Source organism: Rhinolophus sinicus, chromosome 2, assembly GCF_057876585.1.
Source record: "Rhinolophus sinicus isolate RSI-liver-muscle chromosome 2, RSI-T2T, whole genome shotgun sequence".
NCBI lineage: Eukaryota > Metazoa > Chordata > Mammalia > Chiroptera > Rhinolophidae > Rhinolophus > Rhinolophus sinicus.
This window is the reverse complement of record NC_142502.1, coordinates 54,817,534-54,835,293: the sequence shown is the minus strand read 5'-3', so window position 1 is coordinate 54,835,293 and position 17,760 is coordinate 54,817,534. Positions and strand designations below refer to the sequence as shown.

The 17,760-nt window shown below is 36.6% G+C and overlaps 1 long non-coding RNA gene across 2 annotated transcripts in view; it reads left to right on the top strand.

Annotated features, from left to right (window-relative positions):
* Positions 1-17,760, top strand: part of LOC109453591 (uncharacterized) — an 876,632-nt gene that overhangs the window by 805,582 nt on the left and 53,290 nt on the right. For both annotated transcript variants that reach the window (XR_012496692.2, XR_012496688.2), the window contains 2 exons: positions 14,310-14,372; positions 17,506-17,743. This is a non-coding gene — a long non-coding RNA (uncharacterized LOC109453591). The remainder of the gene's footprint in view (positions 1-14,309; positions 14,373-17,505; positions 17,744-17,760) is intronic.

The window sequence follows — 17,760 nt, the reverse complement described above, 5'->3', positions numbered from 1 at the left end:
GTGTTGCCATGACAGTTCCAGGAGAGACAACTAAGGACAAAGACTCCCCCTCCTGATGGGAAGGAATGGTCAGCAAGGACTTACGTAGGAATGCCTACCACGCCACCCTTAAGTCCTGAATATTCCGCCTTTTCATTTTAAGTGTAATAAATTCCCAAAGCCACTTCTCTTTGGGCAGCTGCTCTTCTTGAAGCCTGCCCGCTGTCACTATCCTGAGAGTGTACTATCCTTTGCTAATACAGCTACTGCCTGCGTGGCTTATTCGGTGCATCCTTGAGTTCTTTCCTGCAACGAACACCAAGAACCCGTTTTCAGACAACAAAGTTTTCCCCACACTAAAAGAAAGAAAAACCTTCTCATCAATCCAGTGTTTCTCTCTTAACAAGTTCCCCAGCCCTTCCCACTCCCCCAGTAAGCCAGCTTTCTTCCATGTGTGGTCTGCATTCCTCCGGTTTCAATCTCTCCACCTAACTGAAACTTTTTACCTTTGATTGTCATTTTGAATCCTCTTTCTTTTTAGAAATTGTTTATTCACGGGAATTCCATGGCAGAGCTCATTCCAGTTTCTCCTCTTATGCTTCTCAAGACTCCAAATCCTTTCATCTGTTCCCATTTTAAAAACGAGGGTTCTTGGGCTCTGTGGTCAATTGCTCTACCGATTGTCAATAATGATAGTTGTCTGAAGGGTGTCTCATCCATGCTCTTGGTTTTATACTTTTATACTTTTATCTTCTAAATAAAACTCTCTAGTCCTCACCTCTTCTCTGCATTCATAATTGAATACAAATGTTATGGGGAATCTCTACTTTGTGCCAGAGACATCTTCACATTTCCAACATGATCCAAAACTTCTCTCATCATCTCCTCCTCAGCCTATCCCATCCATGCCAAAACGAACTGCTCCTCGTAATGCTTCTAACTTGGAGGCCTAGGAGTTATTTCAAAATTCCCTCCCTCCCTCCCTCCCTCTGCCTCTTCTTTCTTTCCTTACAGACCTCACCAAGTCCTTCTCAATTTGCCTTCTAAACATTTCTCTACTCTATTCCTCCTTGGCCCAGTTAGTGCCTTTTTACTTCCTAAGGCTTTTCCTGATTCACAACTGGTAGGGTTCAAAGGCAAATTTAACATAAACCTAATGAAACTTAAGCATCTGATCCCTCCTCTTCTAAGGCCCTGGTAGGGGTCTGGCAATGTGCTCAAACAGTCAGACATTTTTGCCAATTTGCTACAGAAGATATTTTAACCACAACCAGTCCAGTTTAGTGTCTCTTTCCACACTGACTCCTTCTCCATAGCACTTTTCTTTAAGTTGAGTGCCACCGGAATGACTATCAGCATTTTTAAGGTCTGGCTAAGGGGAGTGTGAGTTGGGAATATATTAGTTTGGGTTCACAGGACATCTTTGTATTGTTAGCAATCATTTGAGTGAGGAGTTAAATTACCACTAGTCATGCCAGAGTAGGAATGGCTTCCAATAATGTTCTTCACCCCACTGTGCCAACTCACCCAGAGTGGTCAAACAAAGCAGCTGGTGCAGAGTTCAGGTCATGTCGCGACCATATCCTATGGCTCCAGAGGCAGAAGTACATGTACAATAGAGTACAAACTAGATTGGAAATGTACATGCACAGAATCTCATCTGTGGAAAACACTCCATTCATCAAATATGTAAAAGTATAAGTGGAAAGCTCATCTCCCTTCAATCCCTAGTCAACGCAGAAATTATATTATATCAAGAATGTGCTCAAAAATGTCAGCAAATACGATTATAAATCCAACATGGATTTTCCTTTCTTTTTTGATGGGAATAACATAAAATGGAATTTATCAAATTCCTGTATTTTTAAGGCAAAATTTTGCAGTAGTGCTCTGTGGAGAACCTCGTGTTTAGGGTATCCCAACATTACTCAATCACTTTATAATCTACCCGACTCACATTGTTCTGGAAAAAATTGCACAGTTTCAAAGGAAATGGCATGCAAAATTGCCGCCAGTGAAGAAATAGCCTGAAGAAATAAGTATTCAAGTTAATAAAATGCCTACACATGTCAACTAATTTCAGTATATGTAGTATACAAGTAATTTGATGGCACACTTAAGTCATTCAATGTGTTCCAGTTTCTCTTATGTATGTACCTTAAATTAATATTCCTTTTCCTAAAAGAAAAAAAAAAGCTTACTAGAGTTAATTATCCCCATTTCACAGATATGTAAATTGAAAAGTATGCAGTTTAAATAACTTTTCCAAGGCCAATTAGGTGACAGTGATAATGGCTAGGGTAGTGATTCAAGTTCAATTCTCTTAATTCTAAAATCCTAATCATTTTTAATATGTTGTGATACTTCCATAAATGATTAAATTCAAAAAAAATTGTAAAGCACAGTTTTTCCACCCCAAACCAAAGGTCAATACATTTTGTGAACAAATGATGCCATAGTATAACAAAAGCGCTTTGGTAATTTTTTTTACACTATTCTCACTTAAAATGCTTTGTGTAAATGGAAATTAGTTGTAGATATTATTAGTACTTACTGATGTACATCATATTGTTTCTTAAGACTTTACTAATGCAAATTTCAAGGATTATACTACTTAAACCTTAGCAAATTTTATTAAATGTATTAATGGGAACCATTTTAAAATTTGCTTGTAAATCTTTAGAATTACCAATGTGTGAAGGCAATCTGTTCTTCACACTTTACCCTTGAAAGTTGATGTTAGCCTTCTGAAAACAGCTAAAAGGACTGAGGTAATAATAAATGAGAAAAAATGAATCCCTGGAATAATAATTAAAATGGCACCCAACTGAAAGATCATGACAAAACATGCCATGACAGGTAGTGGAAATTAAAAAGCAAAATTAATCAAAATATGAAATAAGCACCAATAATTAAAGCTCCTTACAAAAATTAAAGATGGTGACTCCTTTAATGATGACAGAAGCCTTAAAGGTATGAATATGATACATTATAATACAACCTGCTATTTGGCAGCAGCCAATTCACAAATATTCACTGAGGAGGAACAGAGAAAGTATTTCTTACATCTTGAAAGCTAAATCTAAATAAAAACAAACTAATAAGCATATCTGATGACAGTTTTCTCTTCAGCATTTTATAAATTAAAATTTTAAATTTTATTTCTTATATAGACTGCAGAAAAGTGTTTTGGGGGAAAAAATCAAGAGATGATTTTTACCTTAGCATTAAACAGAAAAACCTGTGAAGTGGGAAGTGTAGGAAGGCAGTAAAATGGTTCAGTAGTTTGACCTTTACAGGTTTTTTTTTATCCTTAGAAATATTTTACTAAAATATTTAACAAAAGTAGGATTTAAAAACATGAATTGATAATTTATTTTGAATAAAGTGAATACTAACTGTACACGGAATAGAGATAGATATTATTTTGAGTGGGAGGGAAACAATTATGAAAGTATTTGATAACCAAAGCATAAGAATAAGGAAATATGAAATAAAATTGAATGAAGAAAATAAATAGACTCAAAAGATAATGTGGCCTATAAAAATAAATAGAATTTATTTTAAACCATTACTTTACTCCAATGTTGAGCTTTATTGGTGAAAAAGGAAAAGCAAATAAATCCAATGGGATACTTTTAATTTTCTCCTAACCTCATGGATGCATTTCTTAATTTTCAAGTCATTCTAAAGATCAGAATGAGTCACTGACCAGTATAATATATGAAATAACATAGGAATCATAGGGTCTTCAAAAGATAGATCATATTTCCCAGGATAAAATAAAGCTTAAATAAAAGCCTAAAGTTCTTTGACAGAGCCACAATTGATACCAGAAAAAAAACTATTATTGATGAAATTAGCAGTGGTTTACATCACGGTAATCATTAAAATGCATTTTCATTAATTCTAACCTCAAATGTAAAAATTTCTTCCTCTTAAATAAGATTAAGATTATCTTTCAACGATTTTAATCTTAACATTCTCAAGAATTTCAGTCATGTGAGTGCTGATCTTAATTCTTCAGTCACCTCCAAAGGCTGAAATGAGTGTGTCACATCTCCAGGCAGGTATGAATGTCACAGAAAAAAATTATTTTAGGCAAAAGTTGAGTTTTCCAGTCTCTAGGAGGAATAGCATCAAAGATACTCCATAGAGAAACCAGAAAGCACACATAATAGTAAGAAATGAACAGAAACTAGGAAGAACTTGTCTTTCTTCACTTGGAAATTTATTTTTTTAAAAAAAGGAGATAAAAAAAAGAAAGTTTTTTCTTAGCAGCATAATGCATATTGTTAGTGTTGAATTACCAATAACTATTCCAAAACTTAGAAAGCACACAAATTTAAATGAGAAGTACATTTATTTAGCATGGACTTCAGGAATAAAAGGTGGCAGGAAAAGGTAAGAAAAGCAGGAAAGTACGAAAAAACTGAATCGGGTGCATCTCAGAGCATTATAATATTACTTTTTAGTTGGTAAATGCACATGGGCCTACAGACCTCAAAAAGATGAATTAGAATGAGTATATTTAGATTTTGGCTACAGTTATCACAAAGATAAAAGGCCTGGAAATAATTTAAAGTTCATCAAAGATCCCATTTCGCCCGAAAACCTCACCTAACCATCTTAAGAACTTAACTTTACATGCGTTGCCTGAGCAATAAATTATATGGCCTCCTTTGCTCCCCTTACTCAAAGGTCCCAGGGTGTTGTTTCGTTTGTTTGTTTGTTTTGTTTTTTTGGTTATTTATCAAGTCTTTTTTCCTAAGAGGAAAAATATTGCAGATTGTTTCAAAACAATTACATTATATTCTACATTTGGTACTGATGGAATAACTTATTTCCACTTTCCCATACACACAATATCACTACACATGCTCAAAACTATTACCATCCTCCTTCTCCTATCTACCCTAAGTAGCCCAGTCGTTTTGCATCATCCTTTTGCCACCCATTTTTCAGCACTTCCAGTAGTTCCATGTTTCCCCTCTATGCTCTTGTCAAATGATGAAACTATAAAGTTCAAAAGTAGGAAAAATGGTGTCCTTGATACTATGTCCTTATTTAATAACTGTAAGGCCAGTTATCAGTTATCTGCAGACATTGCTGACTTACGGTTACTTCTCAGGCCTTTGTAATCCATAGTGCTCCTGCCAATCACGCCCAGCTTTATATTTGGGAAGTCATTGTGAGATTGCTTATATTTGGGGATTTCATGTCACTCTCTGTCTTCAACATCTCCAATTAGAACTTTGTTCTCCAGCTATGTTCACTGTGTTGTTGATAATAGATCTCTGCTCTAAGTTATAATAGAACCAAATAAACTCAGGTCTTTGGGACTCTCCTGGAAGGACCTTTTGGTTTAGTAATAAATTATTGGTCATTATTTAACCACTAGCAACTTGAAACATGTTTTAAATATTTAGAGGTAATGTAAGCAAAGAAAAGATTTTTTAATGTGTAGATGACTCTAAGGCTCATCAAATAATAAATATACTGGTTTATGACTTATTGTTCTAAATTCCATATTATCATTATCCAGAATCTGTTTTATCAAAAAACATTATCAAATATTACAAAGAATTTCTCAGTGCATGATGGCCAACATTATGGAATATTTACAAATTCATCTGAATGAGCTCTGACTTAATTGGATAATAGTATATTATTTTAAATTTCCCTAAAACTGGAGAGTAAAGTTTTAATTTTAGTGACTTCTAAAAAAATTAAATTGCCTTTGCTTCTAGTTTTGCCAACACTTGAGTTCTTGGAATATTGTGGAAGCAAGTGGAACAAGATGCCTCTTATTAGGTTTAAGGGGAAAAAAAGAACCTTGGGGGGGGGGGGAAGTACTTAATAGGAAAGGAATAGCTGACTATTCACAAGTGCAATAAAGTACCTCAAGATGCAAAGCAAAATTACATATAGCTGTCTAATCCTGACTTACTACTGCATAAGCTCTTGAGTTTTCACAGTTTTTCTCATGAGTTGTGACAAGATGACAACAAAACTACTGCCTTAATTACACGAAGATTGGAAGGTGTGTAACAGCCCGTTCAAGATGACTGAAGAAATTTCACATGAAATACAAACCACAAGACCAGCATTCAAATATACTGGGATAAAAAATTTTAAAGTTACACAAAGACTATAATCTTGTTATCTTTATCCATTCTTTGATATAGGCTACTGTGTACATTTTGAACCAAAAATCTACTATACTTTTTTAGCAAAATACAAAGTTACAACCCTCATAAGAATTCTTTTCCCCACAAAATTTTTAACATAAAAATCATGGATGATACAAAGTTATGAATTTCTAATAGTGTATTAGTTCATCAAGTGGCATTATTTTTGTTTATTTGTTAGGCTAGATCCCACATGAGCAAAGTTCTCCTAAAACCAATTGGCAACTTCCCACTCTCCTCGGTATTTGAAGGTGACATTCTGGATCATGATTGTTCTCCAAACGTAAGAGTGGAGAAAGGAACAAATGTACAATAACACTTTCCATATGTAAAGATGGCTCTTTGATTTTCAGGATCTCTTAGTCTTGACTGCCCACATGTTTTAATTTAAAAGACCAGCGCACTGCTGACTGCCGCCTGCTAAATTGTCCTGACTGCCCCCACAGTTTCCCATCCCCACTGGTGATTGGACGCTCAGCAGCTAGGAAATCTTAGAAAGTTTCTATGTTTTGTTTCCTTTACCTGCCTTTGCTTCTCTTCAGTTCACTGTACAATGGGGCTTAGGCATCTGTCATTCCTTCTCCACAGATCTACGCCTCAGAGGGCTGTGCTGTGATGAACCGCAGCACCTTTGTGCTGGCAGACTGGCTGAGTTGCAGCCCTCGTTTGGAATGATACCATCTTGTCAGTGTAAAGTGTTGCCCATGTCTGGGCCAGTGAGTGCAGGAGCAAGATTCTAATGAAGGCCTTCTAGAACCCTGGAATACTATGTAGGGATCCCCCTTGTCTTGTGCCCACTAAATCACAGATTGTTCGTGGGGGTTAAATGCATGTCGAAAGAAAGTGGATCATTAGTGTGTTCTGTGTATTCCAAAGGCAATGGATTTCATTTCTAACTGTTCCATATTACTAATAAGGTATGAGTTATTGAGCGATCCAAGAATAACCAAAATGACTGCTGTATTGGTAGTCAATTTAGATGAAGATAATTCAATTTATATTATTTATTCTTTAAGATATAGGATTGAAGTCAAAGCCAAAAATAAAAAGTTGATGATCATATTTATAGTTTAAATTTTTTTAAATTAGTGACTCAATAACTTTAGAAGGCTCTTCTAATGATTTCACAATGGATTAAAACACCTAGATTTCACAATGGATTATCTCATCCAGCGCCTCTCTGTCATCAGATAGGCTAAGAATTTCTATCCTAAGAATTTCTATCCCAGGCAACTAATTTCAAAGCCAATATTTGAGAGTTAGAAGCCAGAGACACACGATGTGCAGTTTACAGTCCATGCGTTTTATCCTAATAGCCATAGACATGGAGAATTAGGAAAGATTTTAAAATTCAATCAAGTTTAGAACTAGAACTGTGTCTTTGTATCTAAACTAGTTTGATTATTTCATTATTTAGGTGATCTTTTTTGTTTTTCTTTTTAATCATGTCTTAACCTGGTAGGTTGGCTTTTTATTTACATAGGCCACATTTAATTCTTACAACATCATGCCCATGTCACACATGAGGTTAAATGACTGGCCCAAAGTCACACTGCTAATAATTAGCTCAGCTGAAATTTAAGCCCTGATCTGTTAGGGTTCAATGTCTCCATTCTTTTTACCACCCTAGATAACCACCACCAAAGCAGCCCTGCCTGTACCTGAAGGCTTTATAGAGGTTGTGTTGATAGGTTCGGTCTCCCCACCCATCACTTGTACAGCAAGAATCTGTGGGTGATTCTCCTGGAAATACTGCTCTCCTCCAGTCACAGGATCAAGCTTCTCCACTTCTCTCTTTCTTCATGTGGCTCTTTCTCAGGGGACGTCTCCTTGCTTTTCAAATTTCTATAAGCCTACTTCACTAGTGCGAGCTTCTGAGAGCAGAGCCTATGTCTTTGTTCTCTCTGGTCCTGGTATCCAAGACAGTGTCTAGCATATCATATTGTAGGTATTCTTCAAGTACTTTTTGAATTTGTAAATTGAATTGAATTGAGGCGTAACTCGTGGACACAACAGGTGGCAAGATAAAGTAGTGCAAAGAATACTGGTCAGAAAGACCACTTCAATATAAATCCAATACCAACTCAACCACTACCTTGAGCAAGTTACTTAACATTTCTGGTTCTCTGTTATCACCTCTTATAGTGTGGGAACAACTATTCTCTTATAAGATAGTTCTGAAGACCAAATGTTAAAATCTCAGTGCTTTTTAGAGAATCGGTGAAGTCCAATCTGTAGAGAGAGAAGAAAGGAGCTGTGTAAAGCAAGAATGGTTTGAAAGAATTGACCTTGAGCAGGCTCATCTTCTCTCCTAATTGGTTCGTTTTTCCTCCACCACTAATGATTTTTACCCACAAGCACCCCCAGTCTATCCATCCATTCAGTTTCCCCAAGCATCCTGTCTCCTTCCTGTCTCTCATGCCCAAAGGCCAAGTTTTGGTATTTCCACCTCTTAACCATCTATCTGAAATTGCTTTCCTCCTCTGTTCCCTCTGGCTTGACTGTATTCCAGGCCCCATCACTTCTCTCCTGGTCGCATCTAGCAGCCTCCTGGGCTTCCTACTCCTAGCTGGGCTTTTAAAACCAGCAGAGCAAAGCAAAACCTACCACCTTTCTCATCCTCAAATATTACTAGTGTAGAGCATCCACATCTAGTGGATTTTCTGGGGTATTACCGATTCCAAAAGTTCTCAGTAGAATATTTTGAAAGGAAAAAATTCTTATTTTCCAATTTTATTTTTGTCATAGTAAAAAAAAAACACTTTCATAAGCCATGTTCCCCACTTTTTTATTCAGACCATGTAATCCCCATATCCTTGAGTTGCCTTGTGCCCAAGAAAAGGGAAAGACGCTTGCTCCTCTTCCTTCTTCCAGTTCAAAAAGAGTTATCCCATCTCAGATCTCAGTCTTCAGGCTAATACTTACCAGTATATAGCTGAGGAACATTATACCATAAATAGGATGATGTAGACCGTCCTTAACACCAAACTATGATTTATAACATTGATTCTTTGGAAAAGGGCATTTGGGTTCCACATGATCATCTAACAAATGAATTTTTGTAACACAACCCATTTGTAAGTTGGAGAGTAACTTTATTAGGAAGAAAATAGTAACTCAAGAATTCTCATCCCTAACTTTAGCATTGCCAGAAAGTGCAGAATTGTGTACTAAGTAAGTGATGAGCAGAAAAGGAATACTTTCTTTAAAGCAATATTTTTTTAAATCATTTCCTTTGACTGTGTTTCAGCTATCAGCCTAATAAAATTCTGGGCATCTTTTTTTCTACATTTTATTTTCCTTTCCTTCACCAACACTCAGTAAGATTTCATTCTAGCCCTGAGAATATTATTTACTTTTCAGTAGGCTCTTGTGGTCATAAAGCATTACTCATTTCTCTGCTTTATTTCCTTGAGACACAGAGCAAACATGCAGTAAGTGACAGCTCTGTTCAAACGCTACTGTATAAAACGAGTGAGTAAGACTCGTGGCCCCTATCTCATCGTGGAGGAATGGAATGATTTCAAGACAGCACAAGACAATAAATTTAAAAAAGGAATTCTTATCTCCTGAAAATTTTCACCATAATTCCTCCAAAATGTTTTAGCACAATTTATCCTGTTTTATGGTAACTCTCAAGCTAGGAGCTCATTCTTGTTGATTCTAATGAGAAAGGGAGGTTACTGCTGTACATGATTTCATGTACTGAGATTATTAAATTATATAAGATCTCTTTTGTTCTGTGTTTGGTTTTCACTTTTATTTTAGGATTATATTAACAAATCAGATTTTGCTGAAAAATTACTTGTAGTTTTTGCCAAATGCTTCCCATGAGGAAAATGATTTTCTCTAGATGAGTAAAACTAGAGAATTCTTTCTCAGAGAGCATAAAGCAAACTGATTAAGTCAAAGAGGTGTTGTAATCCCTATGGGAAACACACATTCTTTACTTTTGAAGTATTATTCCCAGCAAAAATCCAGGAGATCTCAGAGTTACACCATGATCCATCATCATATCTGAGCTATTTGTAAGTCTCAGGTCACCATAAACACATATGAAACTCCTAATTACTGTGAATAACCCAGAATTATGTCTGTTTTATTTTTTAATACATAATAAAAAGTAGTTTAATAAAAGAGCATGTCCCATTTGTTAAATTGACTAAATATATTTGTATACATGTTATTTTTCAATCTATCATAGTAATGTCAGATACAGTCCATTTTGAAGGATTTAAGAGTTTAAAATATGATACCTAATCTCCTAGTCGAATAAACATTTTTAAATTGAAAATACTAGAAACATATCTTCAGATTCAATTATTAGAATTTATTTAATGTTATTGAGGATTAATATAACAAAGTTAAGACTTGAGCTCTGGTGTAAGACTGCCTGGTATCAAGTGGTAGCTCTCCCACAGATGGGCTGTGAGACAATGAACAAGACACTCACCTCTTTATAAGCCTCTGGTTTTTCACTGTAAAATGAGAATGAAAACTGCCCCTGCCCTATAAGGTTGTTGGGATGATTAATACGCTTAGAAGGACCTAGCACACCGCATGTGGGAATAGGCACTGATACTATCTTAAATTAGTAATGTGCATTTCGGAGTCTTTTGGCATTATATTTGATAGTTTTTTCCTAAAATAAAACCAAATGTTAAATACTAACATTATTTGTGATTGAAGAAATTGCTGTTTTAGCTCTTGATACTGAGATGATGGCAGGGAATTCTGCATTCCGCTTTTCACTTTGAAGAACTCAATTTTTAATAATCAACTGACACCTAAAATATGTAAGCTTTTCTAATCTGAGGTTAATCTTTGTTAACTAGATTCACAATTTTATTTCACTATTCATAAGCAAATAAGTACAGGAATGTATATAAAAAGACAAATACAGACGAAGAAGAAATTCTAGCACAGTATGTATCATCTGGTCTGGCAAACTTACACTGTTTAATAATGTTTATCCAGGGAAATTAGTTTGAATCGTTCAGGCATGCTCTAAATATGAGACAACAAATTTTACAGATAGTTGTGAGAACACACATTTTTCCAAACTCCTGATTTTCATCTGTTGTTTATAGAAACAAATAATCTAGCAACCATTACTGAAGTTGGCTGTCCTCAAACTAACTCCATGATGCAGAGTCTCACATTTCTGAGTTTAGCAATCTGGAGACATATGGGGAACGTGTGAGCTGGTCAGCAATCAGCAGTGTTTGATTCAGTTGCAGAATATCAATTAAGGGAGAGAATAGGCTAAGTTCCTTCCACTAGAGAAACGACTAGAATATTATGTCTCCCGGAGCCTACCCAGTCACAGCTGACTTGTGCCCATAAACTTGGGTTGCACGAACTTACGAGTATTAGTTCACCTACTTTGATAAGCTTTATTTTCATTAATGCACCCAAGCTGTGACTTTGCCATAATTTTCCCCATGGGTATTCATATCTGGAATGATGTGATATACACACTGATATTAGCACACTCTAACCAAATCTTGAAATCGCCCTACACGATTTACTAAAGCAGTGTGGCTGTGCTCTAAAGGTGATCCTACTGTTAAGTGACTTTGAGTGCTGAGCATTGCTTTGTTCGTAACAGGGAAAAACACCTATCCTCTCAAATGTCTGGGTTTTGTGTAAAAAGATAGAGAGAATGAGATGGAAGAGGAGGAAGAGAGTGCGCACACGGAGAGCTTATCCCTGTTTACATTTTCATCCTGTGTCTACTGGATTGATCCCCTACTTCATGTCAGCTCACCAGGCTGACAGCAATTCTAGCAGAGAGACACAGGGTAAGAGGGACTTTGATTCGTCCCCTCCCCCTAAGTCCCTGCCTGTCATTGTCTGCTCCTGAGTAAGCAAAGTGAATATGGTCAGAGAGGTCTGAGGCTTCTGGAGCCGTGTTTTCCAATCTCAGAGGCAGACACGTTCTCATCAACAAATCCACGCGAGCATTGTATGCATTATGCCGCTTTTCACTCACAAGTTGCGTTCTTCACTAGAGAAGCACTTAGCCCAAATAAGACAATTCACCGTGGAATTGTGTGTATGTGCGTGTGTATATATGTATATTGAGTGATAGATTGAAATTTTAAAGGTTTTTTTTTAAGCCCTCATTCCTTTTTTTTTTTTTTAATGTGAAATTCCCTCCCTCCCCTTAGTTCCTCCAAAAACTGCTCTGTGATGTGATCACAAATACTCATGTGCATAAATTCCCATTATCATAATAGGAGAATTGCAGTGAGGCTTCTTCTGAAAATAAATTACTCTGTAGCATATATTAGGAGGACTAAACCCAAACAAGCTAAATTGTGTGTTCTTCCATCCTGTAAGTTAAGCATTTGAAGATACGAAACCAATTGCCTTTTTCATTTCATATGTATTTTGTTTTCTTGTTTTATTTGCATCTTATCTGGTTCATCTATTCTCTCTCTTTAAAAAAATAAATAAATAAAAGACATTTCAGTTCTTAAATTTCTTACTTTCTTCCAGTTGTCTTAATCATTCTGTTAGCTGCCCCTCTCTTTTCAACACATTGTAGCCCATGTCACTATCCACGGCTGACTTCAAACACATGAATATGGATGTCCTGAAAGGGAGGGGAGGCGCCCACCAGGGCAGATTTATCACAGGCAGTCTGACGGCAGAGAATGCTCAAAGGGTGAGGTCTGGGTCTGGATAGTACATAGCCTTGAGTTTGTCACCAACTTTGCTGTCTCCTCATTCCTAAACCAGGGACAAACTGACCAGCTCTCCTACCAATTTCCAAAGAATGGTGTTAATGCAGATGCAATAGTCTACAGGAAAGAACTTTAAGCTTTAGGAGAAAAACACATTATTAAATTCTAGGGGTTTCCAGTAAATAATCCTCATCCCAGAATTTCTGGTAAATGTTTGTCAGCAACTTTTGGATGTGTCTGTAGGTTAGTTTAAAATCTTTAACTGCTTGTCATCACAGTTTCCCTATATTCAAAAGGACTAAGGTTTCAATGCCTGCATTACAGCAGGGTTTTACCCTTAGGGATGAAGGTTACTGAGAATATTAAAATCGGCTTTAAAATGACCCAGAGGTGTCTGTGCCTCTCCTGCTCCCTGTCGGGGCAGCACCACTGTCATTGATTCAAGGGTACACGGTCAGCTACTGAAGAATTACCTTTGATGACATCTGGATTAATTAAAAATTATATAAAATCTTAATGTATTTCAAAAACTTAGCTTTGAGGGGTTTTCTTTTGAATTCACTGCGAGCTTGAGTTTGTGAGTCAAACAGATATATTAAAATATCTCTAAGTTAAGGTTGAAACTTGTTTAAGATTATGCTTGGCATGAAAAGCATAAACCAGCCTACCTCCTTTGTGACTGTATCAGACAAACGCTTTTTATGAGCCTGTGCATTTTATCTTCTCTAGGGCCAACTCCATTCAGCTTTTTACTGATTTATAAGAGAGATCCTCACATATAAGAGTTGATATTTGACCAAGGAAAGAGGTTCATAAGAATTTTATTCATTTTTCAGATGCATATATTTCTTTTCCAATGTACCTTTTCCACTGTTGTCTATCAGGAATGGTAATTTTTTATATCAATTCCAGCATTTACATTGTTTATGCCATTTTTATGTCTTGGCTGGCTGGTAAGTGCTTGCATAGTGGACTTTTCAATGACACACAGAAAAAAGCAAACTCCCTCAAGCCAAGCGGAAAAGGATTTCAAACTCAGTGTGCATCCCTGTTAGGGGCAAGAGAGCCTATTGCAGAAACAAAGAGTGAAGAGAAAATTCTATCCTTGGAAGCTTCACAATGACACAAGCACAGCTTTTCATGTAATAGCTCAAATGTTCCCACTACAGCCATTAACAATGTAATGAAACAAATCACTTTCTATCCGTCACAATTATAATCGATGGAATCCAACTGGTCTAACCTGGGAGAAAAAGAAATCAAATCTCAAAGTGGATCCATTTTAGAAAATAGCAAAGTTTGAGGCGGTGGGGGGGGGGCGGGCGGACAGGGGAGGGATGACATGTATTTCCCATAAACAATTTAGGCAGGCATTTGATCTATCTAAACCAATAGATTACTGTCCTGATATATCTTTCCCCTGCAATTTTCCCTTTTATTTTATTAGGCCTAGTGGAGGATTTCTGGCTGCCCATGTGAATCATAGAACGAGTTTAGGACCACACAGAAGGTAATACTGTGACAAATATAGCAAAACAGTATTAACATTGCTCTTTCTTTACAGGTAACTACTCCTGCTTTCTTTGGTATTCATTTTTCAGATTGGGTTTCTCTATTCCTACCACCTTCAGAATGTTAATAGGGGTAAGAGCTACTACAGTATTTAAGTAATAATAATGAAGACCTATACTGAGAGTAGATAACGCACGATATTAAAAAAAGATATGTGGCCAGTGACGCTTCAGAAGTCAGTTCTGTTCTAAAACGGATGTCCATGAGTGTAGACATCTTCTCCTCTTGAAATGGAAAGAAAGAATGCAGACAGTGCTGAATTTAAACTGATTCACAGGACAAAATATACGAATTATAGCTATTACTTATTGAATACCTGTTCATGCATCAAATCAGTAGACACACATATGATCGGAATCCACACTACACTCCTTTGTTCTTAGCAGCTCACTTTAACCCCATTTTATAGATGGAGAAACTAAGGTTTGCAAAGACTGAGTCTTCCTCAAGAGCAATTAGCTAGTTAATTGCCAGAACTGGAATTAGAATATGGGAATGACCATGTTCTACCCACGAACCAAAGTTTCTCAAGTTTGAGAATTCTTTCATGCTCAAGAATACACACGCACATCAGTTAGCTACACAGCGTTCCTGTAGTAGCAGTGCTCATCAACACCACAAAGCTTAAAATAAAGCACTGCCAGTGTGTAGAGCAATGGGCACCGATGTATTTATCAACACAGATGATAATGGGCATTAAAATCCCATAGATAATCCAGAATGGTATTTACATTATAATTGAAATGAAGATATGAAAACATAAACTGAAAAAAACCAAAAACCCAACATTGTAATGAAGTGTAACCTTTGAGAATATGTTCTACAATATTCTCAAACAATATAGAGAAACTGTGTCCTCCATCATTACTGAAGACGGAGGATGGTCAGGGCTGAGTGCTATGGCGGTGTTTTGGAAAGTCAGAGGTGAAAATGTGCTGATTCTTCTACACAGAGGCATGCTGTTTTCCTAAGAGACACACATTATGTAAAAACATTTCATCACTGACGCCTGAATTAAATAGCTGCCACCACAACCTTGGGGAAAGTGGGTTTCTATCCAAAAGGATGTGAGTGTAGCTACAAAAATCTAAGCCTGACGGTATCTTCCCTCTGTTTATCTCTCTTTTAAATAGCAGACATTCTGGGAAAGAGATGAATTTAGGAGATGGCTTGACTGGTACAGAAAGAACAAGAAGAAAAAATAAAATAAATGCTTGAGATGCAAATAAATTTAAATTATATTCATGGACAATGAAAAGCTAGTGGGTGCCTGTGATAGGAGAGGGAAGTATGTCTTACAGAGTTAGGTCAAAGAGATTATTTTGAAGTAACACATGGACTTGATTAGAAAAATGAGATGAAGCAAGGCATGAAGCGCTCTTCGAGGCCAGGAAATATGGCTTTCCTGTGTTCTCTAAAAAGGTGAGCACCTTGCCTGATGTGGGTCCTACTAAACATTAATAAATAGGATAAGAAAGTGGTTTCAATGACCCAAATTAAGAGATGACTAAACTCTGAATAATGATTTGGTGCTAGACATAGCTGATACCTAAAACATTTGGTGTACTCCAAAAATAATGATTAAACAATAACCAAAAAGGTATAGTTAATTACCTTCCTCTTGGAAAAATGACATTTAAAAGTGGTTAAAGAAAGTTTTGTGCTGGAAAAGGAAAAACTTAAGAGAATGATGACAATTCCACGGAGATGCCGGGAGATTTTCAATGCATTCAAGTTAAGGGTAGACACAAAGACTGAAATATCCCAACCTGAAAACGAGGAAGGACCTATCTATAATGAAAAAGGCCCATCCCACTAGGTAAACATCTAAGCAAAAAAAAAAAAGAGAGAGAGAGAGAGAGAGAATTACTGTATTTTTCTTTCAAGGACCAAACTACTGAATGAAGAACTCTGATGCTTAATTTTATATGTTACATTGACAGGGCTAAGAGATACCTAGATAGCTGGTAAAATGTTATTTCTGGACGTGTCTGTGAGGGTGTTTCAGAAGACAGCAGCAGTTGAATCTGTACATTGAGTAAAGAAGAATAAAGACTCGCCTTGCCGATGAAAGCATCATCCCTTTCACTGAGGACCTCGAGAACAAAAAGGCAGGGAGAGGGTGAATTTGCTCTCTTTCCTTGAGCTGCCCTTGGACATCAGTGCTTCTAGTTCTTGGACTTTCAGACTTGGAACAGGATTTACAGCATTGGCTCCTTTTGTAGTGAGGCCTCCAGATTCCAACTGAATTATACCACCAGCTTTCCTGGGCTTTCACCTCACACACAGCACATCAGGAGGCTTCTTGGTCTCCATAATCATGTGAGACAATTCCCATAATAAATCTCCTTTCCTGTGTATCTCCATATCTCCTATTAGTTCTGTTTCTCTGGAGAACACTGACTATATCGACTCCACCCCCGGCTCCTGTCCACGTCATCATTCTCTTGTTTTTCTAGCACATTTTGCTTTCTAATTCAAGTCTAACTATAAAGACTAGAAAGTATTTACCAAGTGGAAGTTGGAAATGACAGATTGTACAGCAACTTGAAAATGAAAGAGATAAACAGACATCAGAAACAAACAAACAAAAACCTGTTTTCCATAGTATACAAGAGCACTAAAGAGTTGCACAGCTCATTCTGAAAATGGACGGAAGTCAGGCCAATTATTTAAATCACTAATTCTCCAATAACTCGGTTCAGGTAGACATATATAGGATAAGAAAATAAGACAAAACGGTGTTTTACAGTCATGCTTGATTGTTAGCATGTTTCAGATTTTCTGAGCTCCCTGAATTGAGGGGCAACTGCCTGTTTTGTACTCAAATCCATTATTTGTCGTCTGCTTTTATTATAATACATTTTCACATTCATTTGTTTGTATTTGAATTATGCCCATTATAATGTGGGATTTTTGAGGGCACTAGCCGTATCTTATTTATGTTTAGCCTATCCTGGGAAATAGTTGGCTTGATAATTGTTTGTTGAAATTAATTAAATCAAATTAAAATGATGTCACAGGTTTAAAATATTAACTAATCCCAATTGCTTGCTCTATGTTACCCACAGGACTTAATTATGATTCTTTTGTGGCCTCGCTACTCAGAGTGATCCACAGAACTAACCGCAATGGCATCGTGTAGGAGCTTGTTAGAAAAAAGAGACTCAATTCTGAGGCCCACCCCTGGCCTGGTGAATCAGAATCTGCATTTTTAACAAGATTCCCCAGGTGGATTATCTGCACATTTAAAGTTTGAGAAGCACTGATCGACCTATATTAACTCAGTATTCAAGTACCCATTTTTCAGTAAGTATTTGTTGTGT